The sequence below is a fragment of the Miniopterus natalensis genome, chromosome 8 (assembly GCF_054644295.1).
Source record: "Miniopterus natalensis isolate mMinNat1 chromosome 8, mMinNat1.hap1, whole genome shotgun sequence".
Lineage (NCBI taxonomy): Eukaryota > Metazoa > Chordata > Mammalia > Chiroptera > Miniopteridae > Miniopterus > Miniopterus natalensis.
The window spans coordinates 53995183-54017659 of NC_142088.1; the positions used below are offsets into that span (position 1 = coordinate 53995183).

Genomic DNA, 22477 nt, shown 5'->3' on the forward strand with positions numbered 1-22477 from the left:
ACACAGTGTATAAATAAGAATCAAGTAAACAGCTGTAAGTCAGGCAGAACTTCAGCATTAAAATAACTGGAAACTAGTGTAGACAAAATTGGGGAATAATTAGGCAATAAGAAATTGTCAAAAAGTTAATAAAATATGATTTTGGATGTGATGTGGCCAAACCTGCCAGTTACCACACCAATATGTATTCTCTCCTCCCTCAGCTGCCAAGTGCACTGTGATGCTTTTTGGCCTTTGCCTGCCCCAAATGTAGACACAATGGCTGGAACTCTAGCAGCTGTTTTGAGCACATGAATCTTAGAAAGGTTACAAGGATCCAAGATCTCTGGTGATATTATAGAGTGATCTTATCAGGCTTGGACGACCAACATCAAGACTTCATATTTTGTGAGGAGAAAATAAAGTAATTTTTTTAGGCCACTCTGAGTATATATTGAACACAATTTCTCTAAGTGATACATATTATCTAAGAGTTTGCAGGTAAGAATAAAGAAAATGTTTCTCTGTCATGGAATGATTACTTGACCAGCATATATAATATCAAATATTAGGGTTCACATGTCAAGTCATACTTAAACTGAAGAAATATTTAAAGAAGTTTAGAGGAGAAAAATGCAAATCATTAACATTTAGAAAATTGAGATACCTTAAAAATGACTCAAACAGAGAAACTGGCATCCCATACAAGGAGATATTTAGTATTTTAATTATATGTAATTGTATGAAGGATCACTTTTTTTTAATTGATTTCAGAGAGAGAAGGGAGAGGGAGAGAGAGATAGACACAACAATGATGAGACAGAATCATTGATTGGCTGCCTCTTGCACGCCCCCCACTGGGGATCAAGCCCACAACCCAGGCATGTGCCCTGACCAGGAATCAAATTGAGATCTCCTGGATCATCATAGGTCAATGCTCAATTACTGAGCCATGCCAGCTGGGCTGAAGGACCACTTTTAAAATTAGATTCCAAGTAACAAAATAGCTTTAACAGTAGCAGGAGAAATTACATTAGACATAAAAAATGAATTTCCAGAAACTAAAGATTGTTTATATATTAGTTAAACACAAAACTTAAGTATTAAAACCGGGACCTTTCAAATACACGGTCCAATTAGACATGTGGTGTGAATACGGGATGAATGTGTTGGTATTATATTATGTTTTTTGGTTAATAGTTGTGCTTTCTTCATATGGTATGCCACTGTTTAAACTTATCATATTTGTATTGATTTCTTCTAAGGATAAGTTAAAATTGATTGAAAATGTATCATTTACTCCACTACACCACCAAACATAGGGTGTGCCAGGTTGTACGTTCCAAAGATGGCCACAACATCTTCCATCCCACATGCTTTTGCATTGTGACCTTGACATCTATTCATCAAGAGATAAAACTATTTATTTCCTGAAATATGAGCAGACCCTGGAACTCATTTGACCAAGAAAATATTGTGGAAGCAAAAATGTACCAGTTTCAAGAGTAGCCTTTAACTGGCCTGGCATCTTCTATTTCCTGACTCGTGGAGCCTTCTACTGTCATGTAAAAGTACAGGCTACTCTGCTGAAGAGAGAGGACATTTGAGGGGCAAGGAGGCATCAGAAATGTGAGTAAAGAAAGCATATTGGACATCCAGCTCAAACTTTAGGTTACTCCTGTCCCAGCCACCTGATGGCAACTGCATGAGAGATGCCAAGCAAGGATCTCCAAGCCGCTCCCAGTAAACCCACAGAACTATGAGAGATTATAATAAATTGCTCTTCTAAGTAACTAATTTTCAGGATAATTTCTTTCATAGCAAGAAGAAGCAGAAAAATGTGACCATCCTAAAATCTAGAAAAATAATGCAATAATTTGGAATCTTTTATTTACTTATGTATCTGAAATGATATATATGAACACATATTGCCTGAATGTGGATTGTTTGCATGGTTATTAACCTATTTTTGTTTCTGTCTCTACCTTTATCTATGCAAGTTATCTTATTTTTAATTAAAATTATTCCCAATGGTTTTCTGGAGAGTTATTGATATATATACTAACACAGATGTTACATATATACATATACATACATAACATATACATACGTTACACATATACACATACACACAGAGTGCATTTGGGGGTCATTCAGCCAATATACAGAATATATATCAGGAGCCTGAATGTTGTTCTTGTGTGAAGAACTGTCAATGTAAAGAGCAGTTTAAATTTGTTTTCTGTGTTCCCCCAAAGTGGAACTAAGACCACTGAGAAAAGTTACAGGAATCAAATATAAGTTGAACACAAGGCAAAGCTCTCTTACTGTCAGGAATGCCAACCTAGACTGGGCTGTCCTAAAAAAGGGTTAAAGGCAGAGTTCAAGAAGTTGGATGTCCATTCTTCAGGAATGTTGAAATAGACATCACGTATTGGCTAGTGGCTAGAATTAAATGGTTTTTAAGCACCCTCTTGAACCCACAATTTTGATGAATTTGTGGTGATTATCCTTGGATTAGATAACACTAATATTTTTATACCCACCATATTCCAGAAAAAGATGCCAGGAGTGCCATAAAGATTCATCCAATAGAGCATCATTAACTTCATAAGTGTTTATCCTACTGAATCAATATTTTACACGTTTTCAAGATATTTATTGAATGACTAGCTATATTATGGATTTCGCTAGATCTCAGGGGAACAATAAAAAATGTAATGTCTCCACAGTGAAAATGCTTACAATTTAAAATGAGAGACAAATGAGGATACAACTAACCAAGGTGATAATGTGGTTTAAGTGAGCAACAGCAATAGGAACAAAGTGCTATGGAAACAAACAAAAAAAATAGAATAATTCTGCTTTCAAGATTTGGGAAAATACTTTAAAAAGGGGTGCCATTTGAGCTGACTCCTGAAATGAGGATATAGGTAATACAAAGCTGAAAGCCATGTGAGCAAAGGAACAGAGTTAGGGACATTCATGCCATATCCAGGTAATGGAGAAGTAACTCGGTGAGTCCTGCAAATACTTCATTAGATGGGAGTAAAAGATGAGATATGAAGCTGCAAAGGTCATTTGGGATAGATTTCTATGAAGGGTCTTCAATGATATGTTAAAGAATTTAAAATGTAAACTGTAGAATTTGCAAAGATTTTTACAACCAGGAGCAACAGGCTCAGAACTATATTTGGAGAGATCCCTCTATTGGCAATGTGGGGTATGTAATGAACTATACAATGTGAGCTACTTTATTTTAGAGAAACATGTCAGTGCTAGGTTTAGACTAGCCACAACCATAACTGAGGGCAGGTGGTGTGAAAGGGTCACCCCTCAAGATCCCTTTCAATCTTAAACTCTGTGACTTATGTCCCTTGTGAAGCAAAGGAATTTCAGACAAATTCTTATAAATGACAGAGGTGGCAGGACTCTTGGGTCACTCTGGTGGAACTCATAAAGACATTGCTATTTCAAATACCCAATGAGTTTGACAAGAAGTATATAAAGTGAACAGTCTTTGGCTAGCTGACAATGGAATTTGAGAGGAAAAAAGTCACAAGATAGACATTAATATAGCACAGTGGAAAGACATATTCAGCTATCCTACTGGGAAAGCCAGACAGAAATTTGACTGACCTAAATCATTTGGCCTGCATCATTTTCCAAAGTAGCATCTACTGCTTTGGAATGCCCAGGGGACCTATCTATACATGTGCAATCTAATTAAATGCATGTAGTAAGGACTTAATCGTGTAGGGCATTTTGCTAGGTACAGCACAAAAAGAACTGTGTTAAACTGCCTTCTTGGATTTCATAATGTACAAAAAACAGATACGTGTGGATATACATCTACAATTTAGGAAGCTAGATTAAATAATTCATTAAACTATAGGAATAGGCAAAAACGTACATACTTACATGGAATGATTCATGAGCATCAATAAATGGAACAAATCCCTGATTGGTTCCATTTCAAAGGGATACATAGCTAAGGGTCAGAGAATAAATGCCAGTGACCAGATCTCACTCCTGAGACTTGCTGGAAAAGAAAAGGAAGACTCTGCGCTATTCAGCTTTAATAGCGCTGGAAGCCAAGGTCAGTGAAGCAGTCCAAGGCACAACATGCCACAGGAATGCAGGTACTTGAAGGGAGGAGGGACAGGGCAACCACGGCACAGCCTCCATCTGGGGATATAAGCTCCTTTTCTTTCCTCCCTTCCTTTGTGTTATTGGTGTTGGTGTTAGGTCACTGCAATAAGCACAATTGGCCTTGGAGAGGGAGATCTGTATATGGGTGTCAGCAAAAAGGTAAAAATTCATGAAATTTCTAATAAACAGAAGATGTGAACCTGAATTGAGAAAGTAACATGTGGAAAAGTTAAAAATTGGAGTGCAGTGTGAATTTTATCCCTGAGAATAATACAGGGTGTGTGACATCAGAATTCTTAAGTCCTCTGAATGACTGGCTTGATGGCAATCAGCCAAGCATCCCATCAGATCAGAATTCTAGATACTAAAGAACCTCACTGTCCTTGAAGCCCCTGCACAGTGAATGAACAAACGAGACACACATTTTCCTATAAAATTCGGTCATGAATAACACAGTATGCACACATTAGTTAGAAAACACAAAGCAGAAAGAGTAAAAATTCTAAAAAATAACAATATGTAGTAATGTGTTCATGATTCACGAATCTATAATATTGCTCATATAGAAAAATTATGTTTAATTTGTTTACGGTATACAAAGCCCTTTCTTGATAGAAAAACATGGCCTTATGAAAGTATGCAGCTCTCTTTTGCAGATGTTTTTCATCTCTGAATGAGGAAATAATCCTCAAAAGCAGGAATGAGAATATCATCTTTTTAATAGTATGAGAATTCAAAAAGGAAGAGACCTGACAGCAAGCAAGCAGAAGTACAAAACACACAGAAAAGAGGATTTGGCCTGGTGGATCCCCAGGGCTTTAGAATTGCAAAATCACTCAGTAATTGCAGGAGGTGAACATGAACCCATTGCTGAAAACCAATTGTTAGCATGTGCCCTTTAACAAAAGTTTGGAGGTGGTCCTGATCTTAAATTTACATAGTGCCTTAAACTAAGTAGATCCCAAAACTGCTGGCCAGATTTATTAATTGATTATGTGCTGGCTGCTCAAACAGGAATCATTTCATGCACCGATAAATTATTAAAATGTGGCAACATTTTATTGGCCCACATTTTATATATTATTATGAGATATAGCCACATGGCCAATTAAAAGTGCATGGGTACTTAGAGAATTATAATAAAATACAGATGCACATAATACATCTTGATTAAAACACATAAAATGTTTCCATGGCAAATACTATATACATATGTGATTAAAAAAATAGATGGACAGAAAATAACATCATTTATAAAATGACTAAATGTAGGAGTTTTAGGGTGTGTTAGTGTGGGGAGGAGTGACAAGGGTGAACAGTTTTAAGGTTGGCTAAATACTCAAACTACTGAATTAAACCTGACAAAAAAAAACTCACACTGAAAATAAGGTTTTAGACAGAGAAGTTCAAAAAGGTCAAAACAAACTTTATAGTTAATAAAGCAACTAAAAGTTAGGAATAAGCTGAATTACCATAAAATAAGACCAGTAACTTATATTTAGCAGAGATCTACGCTTAAAAATACCCAGGGAACCCATAAAATGAGAACTCAACTTTCAGTAGAAGTCCTCTGGGAAACACACACACACACACACACACACACACACACACACACACACACACACACACTCTGAGCACCAGCCCTGCCTTATGACAGGAAACAATATATCTGCTGATTTACTGTCAAAAATACATTGCAAAATCAATCATATTGCTAAATCTTTCTGTTATCTTGGTTTTATATTTATAATAACGGTGCATATATTTTGTAAGTTACTAACTTACAAAGCACTTGTTAAATAAAGTGAAAACTGTTCACAAAGTACATTTATAAGGTTAATTATCAGTGGACTATCACACTATAAAATAATTATAGGTGGTGTAATATTTTGGCAGATACGTGCAACAATACAAGAAAATCAATGGTCTCTCTGTGACTTAATGTAACCACGGTTGAAAATGGTCAACCTTACGTATGGTTCACAGACGAAGCAGAAGTTATTACTTGACTTTAAATGTTTCCTGGGTAGAAATTCTTTATAAGGTTGTTAAAGCTTTTCTTTTTAATCACTTTTAAAATACACTAAGTGGCACACAACTTCAGGATGAGAGTCAACAGGAATACTCAGCCCATGAAAGCCAGGGAGGGACCCATTATTTTAGGTAGCGCTAGAAAATTGTTTGAATCACTCTATAAGTAGTAATAGGTTATTGAAATAATTTTATTACTTGCAATACGAAAAGGATTTTTAAACACAGATGAAACATATCTACTATTTAATAACCTATATAATCACTTCTTATGTAATAATCTCTCACGAAGCATGAGTTAGCCCTTCATTATTTTTTAAAATAACTATTCTTCATTACTGAACATGAACATGTTTTTAGAGTTGAGGAAGTTGTAGGTTACATTAAACAATTAATCTTGGTACAGTTCAGCAGTCTGGAAACAATTCAGAAATAAATCAAAAACAGCATGCTGCACCATTAGATTCCCCAGCAGTTAATTAATTTATGTATAATCATCACTTGTACAAATTATTGTGAAGGAGCTGACAAACTATCAATGTTCAAAACAACATATTTTCTTCTTGTGATAAGAAAAGACAATTGGAATTCAAATATTTCTAAATGAGAAATCAATTACAATTTGTTATTTCAAATTATGTATTCACCTAAAATAAAGTAATAAAAATCAGAGAATCTCCCATTCGACATTTATAAAAATCATGAAAAACAACTAGACATCACATACTAAAAATAAAATCTGCGTCTCTCAGCAAAAAATAATAATGTTTCATCTTTTTCATTCAGGGAGCAAGGCTTTAAACTTTTTACTATTTTTCATATTCGCGCATGCAAAAAAACCAGTCGTCTTTCAATTTCTCTATGGATTAGCCAAGAAAAAAATAACACAGTCTAAGCTGATCAAAAAATTAAGTGGAAAAGGGTGGATGAGTGCATTTAACCAAGAACAGCCAACAGAAATCAGCAGTGACCTTTGAATATTCCAAAGAACGTTAAAGGCAATAGCAGAAGCTTACCACCCTGTTTCTAAGCTGGGTCACTTTCTGCAAAGTGGCATCTCAGTGTTAAGCGTTATGTACAATTTGTGCAACATAATACCTGATATGATATGATGATATATCCTTCCCTTCACACACTTACCTTTTCTTCTCTCTTATAGAAGATTTCTAAATATTTCAATAATACGGTTTTATGGTGTTTCTATTTTGCTTGGCTTCACTCCTCTCTTTGACTCCTATTTACTTATTCCCTCCCGGGACCTGAGTTTGCAGTTAACTCCTTACAATAATTCTTCCAGGGCTGAAAATTTTATTTCGAAAATCGGTTAAGCAGGCCAGATTTACCAGGCACCCGTCAAACTAAACGCCAGCAGAGGACCCTGGAAGAGGAGATGCACTAGTTATAGCTAGCATTTGTTAAGCACTTGCTAAGTGCCAAGCACAAGAATCAGTACATTACATGCACTGTCATCTGACAAGCCATTAAAGTAGTTACAATTATTAGGGGGATGGAAATAAGTACCTAGCTCTTAGTATTGTGAGAATTTAATGAGCTAATATTATGTAAAGCACTTGAAAGAGACCCTCATGCCCAATTAGAGACCTGGGTTACATTAGTGTTAGCTGTTATTATTACTACTACTCCCTTGTTAAAGTTGAGGTAACTAAATTCCATAGAGGCTATGTAACTGCTTTGTCATTCTGCTAGTAACTGGGTGATTCAGAATGTTTAAACTTCATTTATGCAGGCACCACAGTCTTAAATTTATGTCTTTAACATAACCATGCTCCACTGCCTCCTCCAAACTTATCTTGGATTCAGGGGTAGTTCATACACTAAAGGTTCTAATAGATTGCCAAGAACTTCACCTTAAGAGCAAATTTAATAGACCCTTGATTTATCAAACCAGGTGAGATAACAGGACAAACCAGCTCCCACTGCCCTGGAGCCACCATCCAAAAACCAGATCACTGAGAAAATGATAAAAGGAGGTAACCCAAGAGACTGTAATCACAACCTGTCAACAGAAACCATACAGTCACAGCTTTAAAGAATGCCCTATTGTTAATTTACTTTTCTCATGTCAGAATCACCTTATCATTCCATACAATACTAGATTTTAACATATCAATTAAAAAGAATTTTCTTTCTCAATTGTCCACAAAAGCTTTGTGTCCCATGCATCCCACCTCATTCCTCTCCTCCCCTTTACCTCTCTCCTACAATTTTCTTTTGGTTTGCTGAAATGACGAAAGATGATGAAGCATACACACATATAGACACACAAAGACACACCACAAAATTCTTCCAGCAACCAGCAGTTTAGTAATTTCTTGGGGGACCCATCTGTGTTCTCACATTCATTAAGAATAGCTAGCATCTTTAAAGCAACTATTTCTGATTAGCTACAAAATTAAAGTGCTCGTCCAAACAGTAAGAAGCAGAGAGAACTTCAAGAGCAGCTGCCAATCTAAAATGACAATGTCCTCACATCTGTCCAAGGTTGAAATGGCCATCCTTCGTGTTATTTCTTCTGTGAATCTGCAGACACACCATGTAATCACAGTAACTGGTATAATTTAACAACACAGGAGACTATAAAATTCACCATCTCTATATGGAAGCCACTACAAAACGTTGTTTAAAATTGTTTAGCATTTAAAATGTATTGTTTAATATGTTCATGAAAACAGGGGTGGAATGGAGACAGGGCTTTTTAAAGGATCATTTGTTAATGCTTTAAAAAATGTTTAAATAAAATAATGCTTTGACTAATTTAAAAATTCTATCAAAACAACCCTATTTGGGAAGTGATTATAACAGATTAATAAAACTAAAGATGCATGATTCTGATATGAGTTGTCAATTCATTTAGATGAACTTAAAGGAGAACAAAGACCATTGTTAAAAAGGCAATTAACACCTTCACTCAAATAAAGAAGTTGAGCATAAAGTATGGTATGATTTCACTTATATGCAGAATCTAAAAAACAACAACAAACAAATGAACAAACGAAACAGAAACAAACTCATAGATACAGAGAACAAACTGGTGGTTGCTGGATGGGAGGGGAGTGGGAAAAATTGGGGAAAATGAGACTAAGAAGTACAGACTTCCACTTATGAAGTAAGTCACGTGGATGTAATGTACAGCATAGGCAATAATCATGTAATAACTATTTGTGGTATCAGACTAATCATGGTGATCACGTCATAAGGTATATAAATGTCTAATCATTACGTTGTACACCTGAAACTAATATTGTATGCCAATTACAATTAAAAAATAAGAAAATAATCTTCAATCAGTCTTGAGTGCTATCATGCCTAGAAAAGTTCATTTCATTTTCAAAGAAAATAATAGTCCTATCTTTATAAAATAAACACTAGAATATAGAGTGATACAGGCTATTTTTTTTTTCTAACAGTTGCCTCATTTTAATTTTTGTTGCTGTTGTTAATCCTTACCCAAGGATATGTTTTCCATTGACTTTTAGAGACAGTGGAAGGGAGACAATGAGGGAGGGAAGAAAGGAGAGAGGGAGGGAGGGAGGCAGGGAGGGAGGCAGGGAGGGAGGCAGGGAGGGAGGGAACGATGTGAGAGAGACATACTGATTGGGGCCCAGGACTGAACCTGCAAGCCAGGTACATGCCCTTAACCGGAAATCGAACCCCCAACCCTTCCTTGCAAGGGCTGATACCCAAACTACGGAGCCACACTGCCCAAGGCCAGCTGCCTCATTTTAAAGATGAGAAAGCTGAGATTCAGAGAACTTAAATGACATGCTACTGAATTTATTAGTCGCTTTGTGAGGACTAGAATCTAACTCTTTCCTCTTAGTCCCATGATCCTTTAAAACACTGTAGGAGATGACTGCTACAGCGTTTAGTAACAAAAGTTCCCAGTATTTATGTTGCTTTATACAGTGCAGTCCCCTCTCCCCCAACCCCAACCAGTTCCTTTCCCCAAAGAACATCACTTCTAGCTCTACAATAGAAGTTTTCATTCAGATGACGTTTTGTTATTGTTAATTCTCACCTGATGATATTTTTCCCATTTTTAAAGAGGATGGAAAGGAGGGAGGTGAGAGAGAGAAACATCGTTGTGAGAGAGACACATGGATTGGTCTCCTCCCTCACGCTCCCTGACCTGGGACCTGGCCCGGGATCAAATGTCTTTATGGACCAGGGTGATTCAAAAGAGAGTGACTGGAATCTATGGAGCTTTGGAGAGTATATAACCACATAAAAGCAACAATATTTTTTAAAAATCAAATTAATTAAAACATAATGTGACCAAACAAATGGACCCAAAGTATTTTAGACGTTATCTAAGTTACCGCACTTACTACACTCTCCACTTTTGTACCCTTCCTCTTATTATAGTCATTTTTACTCCTCTTAGTTATCTTTTGGACTTTAAGAGATACATGATCACTGCCATTTCTTGTATAAACTACAGACACTATCTATCTCTAAACTTCATTTTGTAAAATGCTAATTTTCCAAATCCCATCCTTTCCTCCTGGTTTCTCCAACCCCCATACCTAACTCCCAACCTCTGCCATCCGTATGTTTAATGTGAAAATATTGCCATTGTCGAAAATATTTGCATGCTGTTCTATGGTCATAATTATCTTCCACATTTTATCTGAAAATTGATACTAAAAGTTGAAAATCAGTAAATACCATTTACATTTAATTAATATAACAAATTGTCCATTTCAGGACCAGCTAAAGTTCTATGATTACTTTCCTTCTTGCATAGTCTTTTATTTTTCCTGGAGTTTTTAATTTTTTGCACTATTTTCCTTTGTCTTTTTAAATATTTCTTGAACATTAAATGTATAATGTCCCCATTTAATTCCAATGCCTTCCACCAGCCAGAGGCCTCCATTTGTTTACACTAATCCTATACCAGATTGAAGTAATATGAATTGTCTTCTAGGACTATTTCATAGCTAGCATGTCATGTCTTTCTCTTAATTATACTTTGTTAGGGTTCAAACTCAAGTAAATTTGTAAGAAAGGTTGCATTTGAGGAAAATATGGTTATTCCTTTTAGGTCTGAAAATGTCTTTATTCTACCCTTGCACTTAATATTTTGAGTGGATATGGAATTTTGAGATGCAAATCATCTTCTTTCAGAAATCTGAGAATTATTCTATTAATTCTTTAAAGCTTGTTCTAACCGTATATTTTTCCTCTTACAGAGGTCCAATTAGCAGGAAGTCACACTTCAGGGAAGTTCACAGTAATTCATCTTTTCCATCTTTTTGTTTGTCTGTTTGTTTACACTGTTGAAAGATTTTCTCTGTTTAAAATTACAAATTTTCCCTTAACAACTGATTTGAAAATTTTTCATTTTCAAATTAAAAATTCTTGTTTATTTATTGTATTTTTTCCATATTATTCTCTGGTGTTATGAATGATCAGTTCCCTGCAAGGTCATTATTTTATTATTGGTTTGCATTTATCTTGGTCTCTCTTTTTCTTCTTGCAGATTTTGATAATTTTTTTTTCTTAAATTATTTTCTGAATGTCTGGTGATCCTTGGATGCTGTTTTATATTTAAGAATAAAAGACCAGACAATGCTTAGCCCTCTGTACTTGCTGGGCCTCAATGATTTGAAGACTTTGCTTTAGGGTAAGCAGAAGCCAATCATTAGGCTTAAAGACCCCATGTGCCAAAATAAAAGGAACTTTATTCTACAATTCGAAGATTCATCCCTAGTTGCCCTTTTTATCCCTCAGCAGTCCAGATAATTTCATTAGCGTGTGTTGAGAGGGACAGTCTGGAAGGGTAATGAGAAAAATCTTGCTATAGGGATGTGTACTTAGAAGTAGAATTGGTGACTAGAAGGCTGGCTCTTCGAGCTCTACATGTTGATTAAATATTTTGTTTCAGCCCCAATGTCTCACTTCTGACTTCTATTTTTCTTGGTATTACTGATCTTCAAGCCTTTGGGGGTTTGTTAATGACAAAGTGGCTTCCCCTCAACTTCAGGCCACTGTCCTATATCTTAGCCAGTTTCCACTGCCTGGCTTCACTCCATACAATTTGTAACAGCTTGATAACTTTTTGATGCTTTAATTTAATGCTTAAGTTAATGAGTATTCAGGAGGGAATTTAAAGATAAAGGTATGTCTCAATCCTTCCTCTTAAAATGGATCCTCTTCTGTTTAAAAGCAATTCCACTGACCTGAGGAAGCTACCCTTAAAGCACCTGAAATGAAGAAAACCCAAGAACAAACTAAATTATTACAGTGTTGCATATTACCATAGTCATGAGGACAATAATGCTGTTCAGATTGATTCCAATGAGGCTGTCTATTGAAATAAATGCAAACTGTACATCTGCATGTATCTTAAGGTACACAAGTAAAAGTAGTACTACTGATTTCCTGTTTCTGAAATGCTTTATAGTCTGTCCTTTTTGTGGGGAATGAGACAACTGATTAACATTCTCAAAAGAAAAAAGATTTATTGAAGTTCAAAATTATTTAATGAGATAGCTGCAAATATATTTGTGGAGGTTATTTTCCTTACAAAAGGACTGGAAATGATGCATACATGTTATCCCATTCAAATTAGAATTTTATATAGATAATAAGAATTTGTGCATTGTAGAAGCAAAATAGGCCCATTGTTGTCTGCTCCAGCAAATGAAGTGTCTCATAACTGGCAATTCAATGTGTTAATTCAGCTGCACCATCCAATTACCTACAATTCATCTCAACTTAGTGCACAACAATAAAACTCTTTTAAAATCTGTGACAAAATGTCTGCTCTAGGTTTACCAAGTAGGGAAAATACTGTCCCAAAATCAGGGAATGGGAGCCACAGAAAATAAATTATAAAAATTGTTCATCTCAATCTAGCAAGAGTACCATAATGATTTTTTTTACATGAAGTCAATAGTTTAGAGTTAATAATGAAACACATATTGGATGTTTTATAAGGAAAATCTGACCAAGGAATATGAGAACTGCCTGGCAACCAAAACTGGCATCCCCTCAAATACACAGCATTCCCTTGGAGCCACGGGCCTGCCAACTGCCAACTGACCACAGGGCCCAAGCACACAGTTCTAAAAGTAGACAAAGGTAATGAGATGCGAATTTAGCATCCCCAGCCTCCTGTTAAATGACCCAGATGCAAGAGCTAGAGCATCTGCCTCTTACCTATTCAGGGACTAAATGATGAAATAAACAGAAGCTCTCTTCTATTTACTTATTTTTTTTAGAGAATCAAGACAACTAATAGTCCAGTCCTGATACTTGAGAATTTATTAAGCCACAGAAGATAATTTAGAGAGCATCATGCAGATGAAGAAGGGAAGGGAGGAACAGGAAAGATATGAGAGAAGAAAAAGAGTACTAGGAGATTATAAAAACAGTGTTTACTTATTAAGAAAATACAGAGTTACACTGAAAATCCATAGGACACGGGTAAAATTGGTTGTGATCAGGGACAGGCTGATTTCTAATATTTTTCAAGACAAATGATACATAGTCCCATTTGAGACTAAACTATCAAGAGAATCAAAGAAATACGAGCCTTGAGGATTCAGAAAAAGAGGTAGAATTTGCTGTGAGAAAATGAGAAAAGACTGTATTGTTTTGAAACTAGGTTAGTCAGTAATCTCATGAACCCTCACTTTTTTACAGAATCTGAAAACCAAATTATCTTTAAGTACAGATTTTTTCAAAAAACAGAAAATAGGTGGAGTGACTCATTACCAGGGGTATCTAATACAAGTCATTTACATAATCTAATCAAATATCAGTCTAAATTAATTTTTATTTCTTAAAAGACTAAATAAAAGTCTAATCAAAACGCTGTCTTAGTGCATTAAACAAAAATGTTAAATAACAGAAAGCTGCTGAAAATCAACCAAAGGTCAGGAGTAACGAAAAAATGCACGTCTAAGAGGGATACATCAGTTCTTCATAGATGACCAGTGATTGCAAATTAGTATAGATATTTCATCATATAAAAAGCTTACAAAAATATACATGAGAAAAAACAAAAATTTCTGTAGGATTTCCCTAATCCTTTCATATATATGAATATGTCCTAGTGTAATATAAAGAATTTATTAGCAATATTACCAAAAAAAAAGGTATTTACTAGGTTACAGATCTAGATTTTCGTTATTGATTACAGTCTATATTTAGAAATCTTATTTAGTTATCGATTCCAACTGTTTTTCTTCCTGTCTGCATCACTATATGTTAACTCCTTCTGTGTGTGTGTTTGTTTTCTCTGGGGCAGGGCAGGGTCTCAGAAAGTAGAGACGACAATCTACTTGAAGAACACAACTCTAATTTCTCCATGTTCACTGCCCCTTCCATAATTAACTTTCTCTCTTAACCTGGTGCCCTGACTTCTCAAAAGGAAATATTTTTGTTTTCGCCTCTAGAAGTCTGAGTTGGTCAGGTTTTCTTCCTTCGCTTTTAAAGGCAAAACTTACTCAAACAGAAACAAGACAGAAACTGAAATTCCCAGTTATCAAACTGTCAAATCTGCTACTTCGAGCTTTTGACCTAAAGCAGGTTGTTTTATAAATCATTTCATCAAAATAGCATAGACCTTACCCACCACTTACCAGCTTGCTCTAGACAACTTAACTTCTGTACGTCTCAATTTCCTCACCTAGCCTGGCCGGGCGTGGCTCAGCGGTTGAGCGTTGACCTAGGATCCAGGGGATCGGGGTTCGATTCCCGGTCAGGGCACATGCCCGGGTTGCGGGCTCAATCCCCAGTCAGGGGTGTGCAGGAGGCAGCCGATCAATGACTCTCTCATCACTGATTTTTCTCTCTCTCTCTCCGCCTCTCCCTTCCTCTCTGAAATCAATAAAGATATATTAAAAAAAGAAAAATTTCCTCACCTATAAAGTGGAGGTACTGGTCAAACTTACTTTTGGAAGTTGTTATGGTTAAATGAATATCTGTAAAGCACATTTTATTGAATACATTGGGGTGACATTGGTTAATAAAATTATATAGGTTTCAGGTGTACAATTCTATAATACCTCAACTATATATTGAATTATGTGTTCACCACCCCAAGTCTCCTCCCATCACCATTCATCTCCCCTATACCTTCTTCTACTGTAAAGCACTTTAAATGGAGCTCAGAACATAGTAACATCTGTATTTGTTAAATAAATAAAAATTAATAAATGATTCTTAAAAATTATGTACTAGAGCTCTAGCCAGTTTGCTAAGTGGTTAGAGCATTGGCCAGCAGACTGAAGGGTCTCGGGTTTGATTCTGGCCAAGGACACGTACCTCGGTTGCAGGCTCGATCCCAGGCCCTGGGCGGGGGGTGCGTGGGAGGCAGCCAATCAATATGTCTCTCACATTTATGTTTCTCCCCCTCTCTCTCTCTCTCTCTCTTCCCCCCCCTCCACTCTCTCTGAAAAGCAATGGAAAAAATATCCTTGGGTGAAGATTAAAAAAAAATTATGTACTAGAAATAGACCAGTTGCTTTGTAAATATTTATAAAGATATATTCAATGTACCCATCCCAGGCAAATGAGAATCTGTATCAATGGGACCTGACAATCTATTAAATTAAAACAAACAAAAACTTCTTTAGGTAATTTCAATTTGCAAACTGGTTGGTGAGCAATGACACTCAACAACGTCTTAGGTCATGTAGCTAGATCTCACCCACCCCACCATCACTCTTTTCCTCTCCAATGGCCACAAGAGTCACTATCAAAAACAACTTGGGATCTAATAGCACCAGTCAGTTTTACAAAAGCAGTTAGAAGTTTAGCTTTGGAATTTTCTTTCTTACCTAAAGCAAAACTGCTTTGTCCTCGCGAAGGCAAAGAAAGAAGTATACAAAAAAACACAAATGATTCCTAAAAGTTGAGACCACTAGGTAAGGTGAAGAAGAGTAGGTTGAAACATGCACCTTGTGTTTCTGCCCAGCACTCATTCCTTGCCACAGGACACAGACTGGCACCATCTTAGTGACAGCGATTTGTGGTTAACTACCAGGAAGGAACAAGTCACCCCTATCCTCTTACCCTTTCAACACACAATGAAGCAGTCAACTGAAGCTAGAGCAATTGTTAGCATTTTTCTTAGATCCATATTTATTGCCCTGAATTGCAACTAGAAAGAGAACGGAACAGCCATAGGGGCTATGTCTCATTAAATCATATATATGATGACCTTGCTGGCTTGTGCTGTGTGGGTGCATGGGGTCCACAGGGTGGGCAGAATAGTATAGTGGTTTGGGCGAACAAGGATTCCCAGTCATAGTTTACAGAATGTGGTGAAATGAATTACCAATAATCTGATGAAATTTTCATCTGTATTTGTTAAATTAGAAAAATCAGTGCAGTGTAGAAAAATGCACAGGAAGCTAAATTTATTTTAAGAACTGTATGTTGAGATTCAGTTCTGCCATCTTAGTTGGTGTTAAAATGTCCACTCGTGTATAAAATGACGGTGATATAAGTAGACTTTGTAAATCATTCTCACTGTACAACAGAAAATGTTCACATGGAGGTTGCACTCATTTTTTAAAAAAAAATGCATTAGTCAGCAAAAATGTCAGACTGAGAATGATTAGCACACTGGCTTCAGAGACAGAAAGCACTGATGTGATCCCTGGCCCGACTACATATTACCTAGTGATTCTGAGCAAGTGAGTCCTCATTTATACAATGGGGATGGTAACACTACTTATTATTCACAAGGTTTTGCGGATAAAATGATAAAATGTGGTAAGACCTGTCAGAGGTTTACTTACCCACAGCAGCCAATATATTTTAGTCATTTTGTCAATTTATAACTAAATTAACCACATTAACTCCCTCAGAAGTAAATTAAAATGGCTATACCTTCATGTATATTTGTTCCCAAGTATTTTGTCTCATTTTCCTTTCGTTAGACTAATGGTAGTATTGCATCCGGGTCTTGATAATCATATAAATCTTATCCTTTCCATCTAAAACTAATTATATAATAAAAAACTCAAGAGAAAATTAAGTCAGTTATGATGCTTCTGGTCTGCAGGAAGATAATCCTCCCCATATGTCAAAATTCATTTTGTTAACAAAAAAGAGGTGCTGTGCTTAGGGTATCAAGCCAATTAATATTAGACATGGGACTAAGTTGACATTTACTACTATCTCTGAGGTGTAATTTGGATGATTCTGCATATGTAGGCTGTGCTTTAAAGCCTCCTTTCTGTTTACAAGTGGCCGCTCAGCTCATATGTTATGTTCACCAAAGTGCCAACCAGCAGTTTAATCACACTCTATCCTATAATGTTCTACAAGAGCTGAAATGAGACTTAAGTAACCATCCAATGTACTTTAATGTATCAGATTCCCAATTAATTCCACTTCATGTTAAAACCTTAATATGACATATCTTAGTTCCCATCTATCTTAACAGTAAGTACTTCTTTAAAAAAATTCAAAAGAAGTCTCAATATTTAATACAGTCTGTTTAATTTTCTCACATAACAGAAAATATGATCACAAATATGTTCCCATCTATGATGGAGCAGTCACTACTTCCCCTACATCCCTCTCAAGTTATGTTGGGAGGATTAACCATTAATATGAAGCAACTGTTTTAAAAACTGATATTTTGCATCTGGCTTTAGTTTTATTGTACTGGCTGGACAATTACTATAGTTAAACACTAAGAGAGAAACTGATAGTTCATGAGGACTGTCATAATTATGTGGATATCTGAGTTTAATTGAGTCCTTAGAGAAAAAACCTATTGCCCTAATTTAACTTATATTTTAAATGTTAGGGCCCAGCCAGATTTTAATAATCTTTAGTAGTAACTTTTAAAAATTAAGAATTTCACCTTAAACAAATAGATTTTGAGACATACTAAGAAAATAAAATAGGAAAACTGGTAGCTAAAAATGAATTTTAGCTAATGCCTTTACAAAGGGCATTAGGACATACATTAACCACACAAATATCTTTAGCCACCTTTCATTATTTCTTGGTAATCAAGCTAAAAACCTCCTAAATATTTTATTATAAATATACTACATTGAAAACATACACATGGGTCTAAATCTGAATCAAGAAGAAATAAGTGTGAAATGAGTAAGGTCTGTTTGACTTATATTTTGCTCCCAAAGATAATTTCTTATAATGCTCCAAGTGAATGACCAACTAAAACTGAATTAATGTATTCATTTTCATAAATTTCTTTGAATTCTCTAAGTATTAAATTTAGCAATGGAAAGCTAGACTCTTCAAAAACATGTATGCCCATAATTAAATGGCAGAAGTCTAATCTGTTAAAATGATAAATGGTTGAGCAAAGCAGACGGTGTTGGATCTGTAAATGTGATTTACAGGTTCAAACATACGCTTAGTATATATGGGGGGGCAATGATGTCAAGAAATATCTTCTAATAGATTGTCAGAGTTAATATGAGATTTACTAAATTCCTGATTTGATATTTCACATATATTTATTCTGATGACAAAAGTAGAAGGAAGAATTTAGATTAGAACAAAAGTCCAGCTAAATTTTTTAATAGCCAGGCCACTAGTTAGTATGCTCACTCAGACTTCAAAGCAGTGATCCTGTTAGATCTTATTAATTTAAGATGTCTTTATGTTCCTACTGCTGACGGCGACACAAGCTCAAGAAGGTGTTGTGTTAAAAGTCAGTCAAAATCAGTTATTTTATCATGTGAGGTGCCACTTGAGACTACCATGCCTAAGAAGTCAAATCAGTTAAAGAAAAGAACTGTAAAAACTGTTCATTTCCTTAAAGCACAATGAACACTCACCACATACGTGTAGTATTGTGATCTATTTCACATGTTGGGACTGTGTTAATGCTTTGCTCTCGGTAACTTCCCTTACTTTTCCCGTTATTCAGAAACATCAATATTCTCTTCATTTGACCAACCAGAAAGAATAAAAATACTCACTCACTTGTTCTCTCACCCTCTTCTTAAAATGACAAAGTTTCAAAAAGCTGCACAGTCTCTATTACATGGTAATGTTCCTGTTACAACTACCACTCTTAAAAATCAAGCTGGCAAAATGGAAACATATTTCACTCTGACAGAACTGTCTGACCTGAACATATCTCAACCAATATCAGAATTTCATCTTTATGTCTTTGCTATTTTAAAATACAAAAATAATAATAATTACGTAAAGTATCAGGTGATTTATAGGTAATATTGTTAAAGCAAAATTGCCTTGAGCATGATCTTGAACAATACTCATGGCATATCCCCAACTGTATGAAGAGATGACTATCAAATCATCAGAAAAGCAAGACTGAAGCCCATGGATTCCTACTAGATCGTGTATCAGGAGGCATTATATTTCCAAGTTCTTTGGCAAATTCTTACATACATGTACTATCACACCTCTCATATATATTCGGAGCAATAAGGAAACCTATAAATTATTTAAGGTAAGTGATTCAGTTTGCAGATCAATTTATAAGCCCCAAATATTTTAAGCTGATACATCTGTTCTTTAATAGAGAACTTTTCACTTGTTAAAAACCACACAAAAGTATTCACCCACAAATGATGCCATGTCCTCATTTACTTTCAGGTAGGAAGATTGAAAAATGCCACCATCAAAGCCTCTAAACTCATTTCTTCTGTTCTGCAATGATTGTTAAAGAACATCAGCCAAATTAAAGACTTGCAGAGAGGGCAAATTCAAGCAGTGACTGAGCTAAAAAGAAACAGGGGACTCATGTTTCAACATCCCTTCTACTAATCCTCTATTCTCATTCATAAAAGACTAAATGAAACAGAAAAAATTCAACTTCTTCTGTGTAGGCTCATAAGCATAGCTGGTGACTTCAAAGCCTATCATCAGTTGCATGCTAATCAACCAATAAGTTTTTATTAAGCACTTACTAGTTTTCCCACACTGAGCTAGGGTCTGCGTATCTGAGACACACCCAGGCCCATTCTGGACTCTGAGATCCAGAATTAATGTACCCCAAAAGCTTTCTTTTCTCCACAAACCTGATCTGAGACACAGTGCTTGCAAGACCTGAAATGGGATGAGCATCACAAAAATAGTCAATTAAAAGCATTTTTTTAAACAAGCAAGAGCAGCTGGGGAAAATTCTCGATGGAGTTGAAGGTGGGCAGGGGCATAAGAAAAAGATGTGCAGTCCTGGTTTGTGGCAAACAGTGTGGAGAGATGCACTTTTCTGACGTTCAAAGCCAGCCTTTGCCTATGAAAATTCTCCAGGTCTATCTATCTCTGAAGTCACTGGAACAGGGTTTCAATATTATGGCTCTAGTTCTGCAGGAGAGGGGGAGTTTGTAGAGATCAGGGGAAAGGAAAGATTAGTAACGCAACACAAAAAGTCACAACGAGGAAAGGAAAGGATGGGCCAAAAGGCAAAGAGAATGATCTGGGAAAGTGAGAGGTCCAAAGTCAGTCGCCAAAAGATTGACCTTACTCTTCAATATTCTCAAACCAGCAGGTTTCCTTAACACTAGAGGGCATGAATGCAAACACAACACACACACACACACACACACACACACACACACACACAGAGGTAGCAACCTTGAGCAAAGGCAGCCTTCATATAAAGCCAAAGATTTGAGGACTCCAAGAAAACACGAAATTTTAAGGCACAGCCAAGTGTCTTTAGCCCTGCAAGGAAAATCTCTGGGCCGTGTTTCTGGGAGGAGTGGCCGCGATCTGTCCCAGGAAACCCGCTCAAGGACCGGGGGCCAAGGCAGTTTAAAGGAGGCGGTCCCCCAGGGCTCCTCTCCCCCTCTAGTGACACCTTTGCCTCACGAAAGCTCCCACCCTTTCGAGATTAGTTTCCACCGGACCTCTGAGCTTCTGGGCTTGTCTGCCCGCTGCCTGCGAGGCTGGAGATGTAGACTCCCTACCTGGAAATCCTCCGGATCCGTAGCCAAGGACCGGGGAGGGGAGGGGCGCCCGCGGCTCTCGCCGTCCGAAGCGGCAGCCTCCGTGCGCCCGGGCGAGCAGCGGCGCGGCGCGCTCCAGCCCGGAGGGGAGGCCGGCCCTCGCGCCCTACATTCAGCCCCCCGACTTCACAGCCCGGACCAGGGCAGGCGGCGCCCCTCCCCGCGTCCCCTCTGGCTCCCAGCAGGAAGGTCTCTGTACCTGAAGGTGCCCAGAAGGTTGGCCAGGGTGTGCCCCCCTGGCCAGGGCGTCTCGGGGGCCGGCAGCCGCGTTCGGGGGAACGAGGCGGGGCGGGTGAGAAGGCAGAAGCGGAGGCAGCGGGGGGCGGAAAGGGAGAGAGGCGGGCGACGCGGAGAGGGGAGCTGGGGAGAGGGAGTAACAGGGACGCAGGGACATCCCAAGAAAGGCGGGGAGAAGGAGAATGAAAGAGAAACCAGGAGAGCGGGGCTGGGGGGTAAGGGATCCAGAGAGAGAGAAACTGAGTTGAGACAGAGACATTCGGAGAGAATGGAAGGCACGGGGCACTCAGAGAGAGCCACAGGGAGGCAAAAAAGAGGAAGGCAACCGTCGAGGAAGACACCCAGATACACTCCCGGGGTCGGGCAGTGTGAAAGCACCGGTGCAACGCAGCCCGGCCGCCCGCAGCTCGCAGGGGAAAGTTGCCGGGGTGCAGAGGCCGCACCGCCCCTGCGCCGAGTGCCACCCGGGCGCGCAGGGAGGCCGGCGCCCGGCGCAGCGGGGCAGCTGAGAGCGGGGAACGCGGCGGGCGGCGGCGCAAAGTTCCGCGCCTCGCGTCCTCCCTCCGCACTTGCGGCGGCGGCGGGAGACCGCGCCCCGGGAGCTCGGAAACCCGCCTCGCGGCTCCGCCCGGGCCCCTGCCCCGGGACCCGCCCGGGGCGCCGGCGCCGCTCCCGCCACTCGCAGCAGGACTTCGCGGAGCACCACCCCGGCGCTCCGGCCGCCCAGAGGGGACTCCCCCAGACAATCCCTAGGAAGAAAAGGGGAGCAAGAGAGACGGAGACCTGCTGTCGTGGTCAAGGATCCCGCGAAGAGGGAACGGCGGTCCACGCAGGGGATGCAGCCTCCGACCCAGCCCGGCAGGCGCCCGCCAGCCGCTCGGAGTGCCGGGCGCGCCGAGCCCGCGCTCACCTGGAACCCGGGCCGGCCCGCGAGCGCCCCGCGCAGCCCGGCTCCCGCCCGCGCCTCTTCACACTTCCCCGCGGGCGGAGCGAGCCGACTCCGGCCTCGGCCAGCCCCAGAGAGGCGCCCTCATAGCGCAGCGGCGGGCGAGGGGCGCCGTGAGCGCGGCGAGAGCAGGCGCCGAGGCCGGGGAGGCGCAGGAAACCGGCGAAGGGTCCTAGCACATTGCCAC

At 38.6% G+C, this 22477-nt stretch overlaps 1 protein-coding gene across 2 annotated transcripts in view; it reads right to left on the reverse strand.

Moving 5' to 3' along the window:
• Positions 1-22233, reverse strand: part of GALNT13 (polypeptide N-acetylgalactosaminyltransferase 13) — a 417254-nt gene extending 395021 nt beyond the window's left edge. For both annotated transcript variants that reach the window (XM_087819844.1, XM_087819845.1), the window contains exon 1: positions 22128-22233. The gene's annotated coding sequence lies outside the window, so the exon portion shown is untranslated. The remainder of the gene's footprint in view (positions 1-22127) is intronic.
• Positions 22234-22477: the final 244 nt, after the last annotated feature.